General features: G+C 44.6%; 1 non-coding gene across 1 annotated transcript; it reads left to right on the top strand.

Annotated features, from left to right (window-relative positions):
- The first annotated feature begins 207 nt into the window (after window positions 1-207).
- LOC132656690 (small nucleolar RNA SNORA48) lies at window positions 208-349 on the top strand. Its single transcript, XR_009594405.1, has one exon. It is a non-coding gene; the product is annotated as a small nucleolar RNA SNORA48 (small nucleolar RNA).
- The last annotated feature ends 8,345 nt before the right edge of the window (window positions 350-8,694 follow it).

The raw sequence follows: 8,694 nt of genomic DNA, 5'->3' as shown, positions 1-8,694 counted from the left end.
CTTTTAAGGGAGAAGAGAATACTAAGCAATGTTCTAATCTTTGAAGCATATCAGAATGTCACATCTCCACCCAGGACCACAATTAGATCTCATTCTTCTGATCAGGAGGTAATACATTTCCTTTATTGGGCCTGACAGAGCCCTACTATCCATTCTCAGTGGCTTCCAAGGCTATTGTAATGGTCCTGCCTCAAGAGTTGAGATTCGCAGTCTGGTGATGGGCAAAGAGACACCTTGTTGATAGTGCTGTTCTTCTATCAGTCAGGGCAGAGCAGACGGCAGCCCTTTGTTCACCCTAGCTAGATGCCTGCCATTGTGGCCAAAGCTGTCTTATGCCTAGGACCCATAAAAACCAAATCAAGTCAGCTCAAATCAAATCCAGGCAGTGCCTTCTGGGAGGAGAGAGACAGATACCTGTGAGCTGCCATGCCATCCACAGCTATAGACACATACTTGCTGCCGCTCCACACAGAACAGATGGCAGATGGAGGATGTCACCCAGGGGCCTCGTAAGTCACTTGGTCAGCCTGCAGTGGGAACCACAATGTAGTGGTCAGATGGGAGAGAAAGTAAAGTGGAGGAACTTGAGCATTATGAAGAGAAATGGAAATAGAGACTGGAGGGTAGAGGGGAGTAGCCTGTGGTGAGTGGCCAGCCCAGCCACGTGGGTCTGTGGTGGGGCTTCAGTGCGTGAGGCTGCCAAGGGCTAGGTCTGAGTCCAGTGGCTATAGCACTCCCACAATAGCTGTAGCACTTGGGAGAGTAGGCTCTGTACTTTGCCTGGGCAACACAGTAGAGCTGTCCCTAATTGCAATAGCAAAGGTGAACCAGCCCTGAGGGTCTGAGAAAGGGACAGCTGGCTCACCCTTCACAGGCCGCAGCACCTGGGAGAGTGGGCCCTGCACCTTGACTAGTCATCACAGTGGAACAGGCTCTGGAGGCATGGCTACAGATGAGCCAGCCCGGAGGACATGAGGCATGACCCTGCCTGCAACTGCTGATGGCGGCACTGGGTAGGCTTAGCTGGAGCAGTGCTGGAGGGCTCATCCTAGCGATGGGGCCTAGCAGTGGGGGTAAGGAAAAGCCTGAGCACTGAGCAGCTCAGCTACCACCCAGGCCCAGATCCTCGTCTCTGGGCTGGCCCACCCCACAACCATTATAATCTGAAAATGGTTGGGATATGTGAAAGGGCCTGTCCTGCGGTCCCCAAACTTCAGGATCTCCATGACACAGGGCAACAAAAGGATAACTGGGAGGAGTCCCAGTGAGGAGCCAGAAATCTTGAACCAGACCAATGACTCACTGCAATGAACATTTGCTAGTGAAGATGTTTGGACAGAGGGATATACTGTGGGACACACGGTGAGGGACTTCCACAATCAGATTTTTTTCTATGCTTGTTTTTTCTGTTTGTGTTTTATTTTTTTCTGGGGGGGGTAGATTTCAAGGGTGAAGAGGGTATCTGAGAGGACAGAGATAAGTAGAACTGGGGTACATGGCGTGAAACTCACAAAAAAATCAATAAAAAAGAACATATAAGAGTTGAGTTTCAAAAATCATTTCATGGGATGGGGTAAAGTTGAAGACTAGATGTGACTGATCATCACCATAAAATCTAGGAATACAGTTCCCAAAGCTGCTCATCAGAAGGACTGAATCCTAGTGTTGCACCAGGTATGGGTGTTTATTTAGGAAAGAGAAGAGACAAAGTACAGGTAGGAGCATTTCTATTTTTTTCCAATGGGGAAACAAAATGCCTTCCACTTTTGGGGTCCGCTTAATCCAAACTGCCTTGCCATTTAGAAAGAAGAAATCTCTTGTCCTCATCATTAATACAGCCAGAGGTTTTATCTAGTAGTTGAAAGATTATCTCAGGTGTGTGGTGACAGCTGCCATCACCCTTGCTTACTTGGAAACTCCACTTGAAGGCGTTAAATGAGGAAACTTCCTTCTTGGTGACTGTCTCCAGGGAAGTGATGGTCTGTAGCTTACACAGTGAGCTTTCCATGTTCAAGATGAGGCACTCGGATGCTGTGGCAGTTTGATTAAGATTGACCTCCATATACTCAGATATCTGAGTGCTTAGTCATCAGGAAGTGACACCATTTAAAAAGATTAAAAGGACTAAGAGTTTCATCCTTGTTGGAATAGGTGTGGCCTCACTAGAAGAATAATGTCACTGGGGGGTGGGCTTTGAGATGTCAAAAGCACACATCAGGCCAAATATTTTTCTCTTTCTGCTGCCTGTGGATCCGCGTGTAGCTTTTAGCTACTGCTCTAGTCCTTGCCTGCATACTGCCATGCTCCCTGCCATAATGAACTAAACTTTCGAAATTGTAACAAGTCTCCACTTACAATAGTTGCTGTTGTCAGGGTGTCTCTTCACAGCATTAGAACAGTGACTAAGAAAAATGTTAGTACCTAGAACGGGGTCTTGTCCTGACAAAAACACTCTCTTTATTGCATTTAACATCAGGCTTAAAAAAATAAAACCAACAAAACAAAACAAAAACCCCAAAACTTCTTATCACCTAAAGCACTGGAATGTCTGCCTGCTGTATTATATTTCCTGCTGCTCCTTTTCTTCTCAAACTGTACATTTGTTCTTGCTCAGCTTGCTTCTTTGCATTACAGATCTGCATGAGCGACCACTAACAATCACATAACGCAGCCAATACTAGCTGTCTTGAAATCTCCTCTGTCAATGTCATTAATTAAAAACTCTTCAATTTAGTCTCCAGCAGATTTTTAGAACAAGGACAGAAAGCAGCCTCATACTTTGCCAAAATACCACAAGAACAGTCTGTTGGTTACTTACTACTCTTCCTTTCTGAAGCTTCTTGTGCTTGGCTCCGACAGTTCAAAATACCTTCAGTACCATTGTCCATGCTCCCAATAGGCTGGCTTGGTAAGCTTCACTGCAAGTATCCAACTGTTTTTCTAGTCCAAAGTCCCCAAATCTTCCACATTTCTCCAGCAACAGCATGGTCAGGCCTATTACAGCGACACCCTGATCCCTGGTACCAACCACTGTCTTTGTCAATGTTTTGTTGCTGTGAAAGGACACCATGACCACAGCAACTTTTAGCTGGGTTTAGTCCACTATCATCACAGCAGAGAGCATGGCAGCATGAAGGCAGGTGCTGGAGCAGTAGCTGAGAGTTAAATCCTCATCTACAGGCAGCTGACAGAGAAGGACATTAGCCTTATGTGGGGTCTCCTCCCACCAGGCCACACCTCCTCTCACAAGGCCACCTCTTCCAATCCTAATTCTTCTCAAATGATGGTAGTTCTTGATGACTAAGCACTCAAACATATGAGCCTATGGGGGACATTCCACTTCCTGGCCCTCATAGGCCTGTAGCCGTATCATAACACAGAAATGTATTTTGTCCAACTTCAGAAGTTCCCCCATAGTTTAACACAGTCTCAACACTGTTTAAAAGTCAAAGCTGAAGGTCTCTTCCAAGACTCATTGCAATCTCTTAACTGTAACCCTCTGTAAAATCAAAATCAAAAAACAGGTCACATACTTCCAACATACATTATCATTTCAAAAGGGAGCAGAGTGAAGAAACAGTGGACTGAAAAGTACAAATTCTGCATCTACATATTTGATGGAGGGTGGTGGGGTGGTGGTGTTGTGTGTGGGAGAAGCATTTATGTAAAAATGTCTTAAAGACAAGTCTTTAAGCATGCTTTCTATAACAGACTTCGACTTTTTCTCATTGGAGCTTTTGATATTTAGTTTATTTTAGAATACAGAAACCCACAGGCACAGGTATTTTGAGGTGAACATAGTAAAAATTCCTTTTCTGTCCCTCCTTTCTATTTTTTCATAAGATGAAAAGTGAGAATATAGGATCAAAGCAGGGTGCTTGCTTTGTGTTAGCATTAAAATTCAGAGAAACTTTGCTTCCTATAAAGCACAGGAGAATGAAAAAAAATTTTCTGGCAAATGGGAAAAGTGCTGTGGTTGAGAATGTTGCTCCTGAGGGATATGGATGATGGAGCATGATCCCTTTCCATAGACTGAAAAATAGATTTGCCAAGTGGCCAGTGTATACCTGGGCTGTGAGGTTCCACATACTTCTGCAGAGCCAAGGGAGATGAGCAAACAATGAGATGTGATTGATTACACAGAAGAACACGCCAAGACTGTGGAACACTACTATAAATGTAATGTATAAGAGCCAGAGAGACTGTGTGGGGCTCAGCCACAGGCGTTTCTGATAACTTGATCCCAGTCTTTATTTACTAGGTAGTCAGTGACCACTGACCCTATTTCACTCCATACTTACTCACAACTCCCTCTCCCCCCGACCAGAGCCAGGGTACATGTTAGAGATCTGGGTACTTTGGTGGGTAGGCAGAAAACTAGAGAATAGAAATGAAAGTTTTCTTTGTCTAGAATGCCCAGGTACCATGTGGCTTTTATCTTGTGAATGGAGACTCATTTTCTGAAAGGTCAGGCACAAATGCAATAGATCTTTGGATTACTGTTAAATTTTGTTCTGTAGTCCCGTTTCTAGCTCCCAGTGCTCAATGAGGTTGAAAGGTTGCATTTTCATTGCCATCTTTCTCTCCCCTTCCACCTTTCTCCTCCCTTCCACTATTCCTTTCTTTCTTTTCCTTTTTTGTATTTGCCAGAGCTGCTCCCTTTGAACTAAGTTGTGCTGGTTAAAGACAGCTAGGTGTAGGATTCTTTCAGTAAAAAGAATGTTCCCACAGTTCATGGAGATAACCTAGAACCCCTGCACAGATGCAGTCTGTGGCAGTTCAGTCTCCAAGTGGGTTCCCTAGTAAAGTGAATAGGGGCTGTCTCTAACATGAACTCAGTGACCTGCTCTTTGATCACCTCCCCCTGAGGGGGGAACAGCCTTACCAGGCCACAGAGGAAGACAATGCAGCCACTCCTGATGAGACCTGATAGACTAGGGTCAGAGGGAAGGGGATGAGGACCTCCCCTACCAGTGGACTTGAAGAGGAGCATAGTAGGAGATGATGGAGGCAGGAAGGGTGGGTTGAGAGGGGACAAGGGAGGAGCTACAGGGGGATACAAAGTGAATAAATTGTAATGAATAAAAATTATATTAAAAATGTTCCAAATAGTTTTGGTATATTCTTTCCATTTTATAAAAAAATAGCAGTTTGACTAAGAGCAAGATAATACTAGTTAACTTGAGTGAAGTAGGAGCTTCCTGAGAAGCTCCAGAGTGTTCTGCAGGGTTTGAAGACAGCAGGGTGCTTGGTCACGTGTTAGTAAAAACAACTGTCCTTTCTGAAGACCACCGACATGGTTTGAGCTCCAACAGGCTTCTGTGCTGAGTTTCCTCTATACCCTTGTTTGGTTTTCTTTGCTGATAAACAACATGAACAAAAGAAAGTTAGAAAGAAAAGGGTTTATTTCAGGTTAAAGCTTGTGAAAGGAAGCCAGGGTATGATATCAAGGAAGGTACTGAAGCAGAGGCTATGGAGGAATGCTGCCTACTGGCTTGCTTCTTCTGGCTTGTTCAGTTCCCTCTCTCATAAAGTCCAGACCTACCTGCTTAAGGATGGCACTGCCCATGGTGGACTGGGCTACATCAACTAGCAATCAACTGGAGGCAATTTCCCAGGTGAAATTCCCTCTTCCCAGGCTTGTCTAGGTTTGTGTTAAGTCAGTAGGTAAAGCTAACTATAATACATCACTAGACATAAACACTAGTGGTAAAGATAAAAGTTGGGGGAACAGGCACTGCCTTTTTAAGTCTAAGCTAGAGTGGACCTGACTCATCAACTCATATTGGCTTGGCAGGGCATGTCACATGTTCTTTCCCAACAACAGTGGGGCTTTGAAATAGTCTTTCTTTCAGCATGAAGCTCAATAAAGTGACATGACAAAAGGCATGGATATGGAGGGAAGAGATCATTCAACCTTCCACAAAGCTATCCTAAGGGAATTTGGAGGGGTGAGAGCCATCAGGTAAGAGACTGTCTAACTGCTTCTTTCTCTCTCAGATATCAGGCCACACTTTTATTGCACCTCTTTTGGGGACAGAGAATTGAATAAGGTGTGCTGTGGCCTTGTAGTCTCTCTCCCTCATTGAGAAGCCCAAGACAAACTTGAGTTTCAGCTTGCCTTTGTAACTTCCTTCCCAACTGCTGGTGTATAGGCCAAGCCAGGCTATGTCACATGGTATTTAGCCCTATTACCTCGCTCCTTACACCTACAGGAATCAGAAACCTCCTTTGTCTTCTGGGATTGAAGGGAAGTCTGCCTTGTTCCATTCAACATTCCTTCATGGCTGCCTATGGCTCTGATGTGCTCTCTCCTGATACTCTGGTACTAAAGGCCCTTTCCCTTCAGATCTCTGTTACCTTAGGGCTGTCCTTCACCTAGTGAAGCTCCCTTTTGGAATAGGAGACCCCCTTCTCCTTCAAGGCCCATTATGCTGCCTCTGGTGTGATGCTCCCCGGCCTTATAAAGGCATCTCTGAAGGTTGATTCTGCTGGGATCCTTAAGCAGGCGTCTCTATGGCCAGCCCCAGGGGACCTGACAAACGGGACATCCTGCAACCACCTGTGCATGTGTTGGGTCACCTTCTAAGAGGATTTGTGCTCCTCTTTCTCTCTTTCTCTCCCTCCCTCCCCCTCCCACCCTGCCCAGAGAAGGTCTCTGTGCCCCGCTCCCCTAATAAAACCTCCCATGTGGAACCAGTTGCTTGGAGTCATGTATGAACCAGCTGTATAACTCCGCCACACAATCCAGCAGAGTCCATGTGAGATTCTTTTCTCCCCTAAGTTCTAACAGTATCTAGAAGAGTTATGACATAACACAAGCAAATGTCTTCAGTGACATGATGGTGCCATTTATGATTTGTCTCCCATATTGCTTGTGATTGATGATGTTGCTGGTGAAAGAGGTCCAAGGTAAGTTTTGGTGAATAGAGCTTCTAGCCCGTGGAGGTGTCTTGAGTTTCTTGGCATGGATGGTGAGAGGTACTCCTACCATTTCCTTGCCTCCTGCCTGTATTTTTTCTTTTTTTGTCAGCACAACTGATGTTACAGTAAGCAGAGGCTCTGAATTATGTATCCATGCCATCTGGATGCCTAGCTGATACAGATTTCATCCTTCAAAGATGCTCTTGATACTCATTTCAACTCTTGTTTAACCTAGAAAATGAAGACTGTCATGCCATCAACACATGCGTCCTTTGTGGATATTTGCTTATTTACTACTGCATGGCCAATTATCCCAGTACTTAATGGCCGATAGAGCATCTGCTTATTTTCAAAGCTTCAAAGAATATAAGTTATCATTTGCTATTGTGCCCCAATGACTGGATATTCATGGCAGACACGTGAAATGGCATTGGTTGACAGCTGGGATCCAGAACCATTTATAGGCTCCATCACTCTTATGGTTGGTGCTTAACGCTGATTGATATCTGAGACTTTCTGCTGAGTATGTTGGTTGATTCACAGTACAGCTACTTTGGAAATGCAATTGTCACAGTCATCTGTCTGGCCACAACAATGAGGGTCACTTCTACATAGGTATCCTCTCCACTGCACATGCAGACTCTGATTTAAGATCCTTTGACCAGGGCTGGAAATCACATCACACAGGAACCATGATATTGACTTATTTTTGTTTTTGGCTATCAAGCCCAGGGCCTCATTTATGCTGTGCAAACATGACCATTGAGGTACACAACAAGCTTCCATTCTGTGTGGGTTTTTTTGTATGTTTTATTTTTATTAATTACAGTTTATTCACTTTGTATCCCCCCTGTAGCTCCTCGCTTCTTCCCTCTCAAACCTATCCTCCCTCCTCCTTCGCCACCCATGCCCCTTCCCACTGGTAGGGGAGGTCTTCCTCTCCTTTCTTCTGATCCTAGTCTATCAGCTCTCATCAGGAGTGGCTGCGTTGTCTTCCTCTGTGGCCTGATAAGGCTGCTCCTCCCTCAGAGGGAGGTGATCAAAGAGCAGGCCAATCAGTTTATGTCAGAGGCAGTCCCTGTTCCCATTTCTATGGAACCCACTTGTACACTGAGCTGCCATGGACTACATCTGTGCAGGGCTTCAAGGTTATCTCCATGAATGGTCCTTGGTTGGAGTATCAGTCTCAGAAAACACCCCTGTCCCCAGATTTTTTGGTTCTGTTGCTTGCCTTGTGGAGCTCCTGTCCTTTCCAGGTCTTATTATTTCCTACTTCTTTCAAGAAATTCCCTGCACTCTGCCCAAAGGTTGGCCATAAGTTTCAGCATCTGCTTTGATACTCTTCAGGGTAGAGCCTTTCAGAGGCTTTCTGTGGCAGCTTCCTGTATTGTTCCATTTTCTCCTTCTTCTGATGTCCATCCTTTTTTAATTAATGAATGGGGATCAAGCATCTTAGCCAGAGTCCTCCTTCTTGATTAGTTTCTTTAAGTGTACAGATACAGTATATTTATCCTATATTGTATATCTAATATGCACTTATGAATGACTGTATACCCTGTGTGTCTTTCTGCTTCTGGGATACCTCACTCAGGATGATCTTTTCCAGTTCCCACCATTTGCCTGCAAATTTCATGATTTCCTTGTTTTTTTTTTTATTGCTGAGTAATATTCCATTGTGTAGATGTACAACAATTTCTGTATCCGTTCTTAAACTGAGGGGTATCTGGGTTGTTTCTAGGTTTTGGCTATTACAAATAAAGCTGCTACAAA

The sequence above is a fragment of the Meriones unguiculatus genome, chromosome 9 (genome assembly GCF_030254825.1).
Source record: "Meriones unguiculatus strain TT.TT164.6M chromosome 9, Bangor_MerUng_6.1, whole genome shotgun sequence".
NCBI classification, from domain to species: Eukaryota; Metazoa; Chordata; class Mammalia; order Rodentia; family Muridae; genus Meriones; species Meriones unguiculatus.
This window is presented reverse-complemented; position numbering and strand designations above follow the sequence as displayed.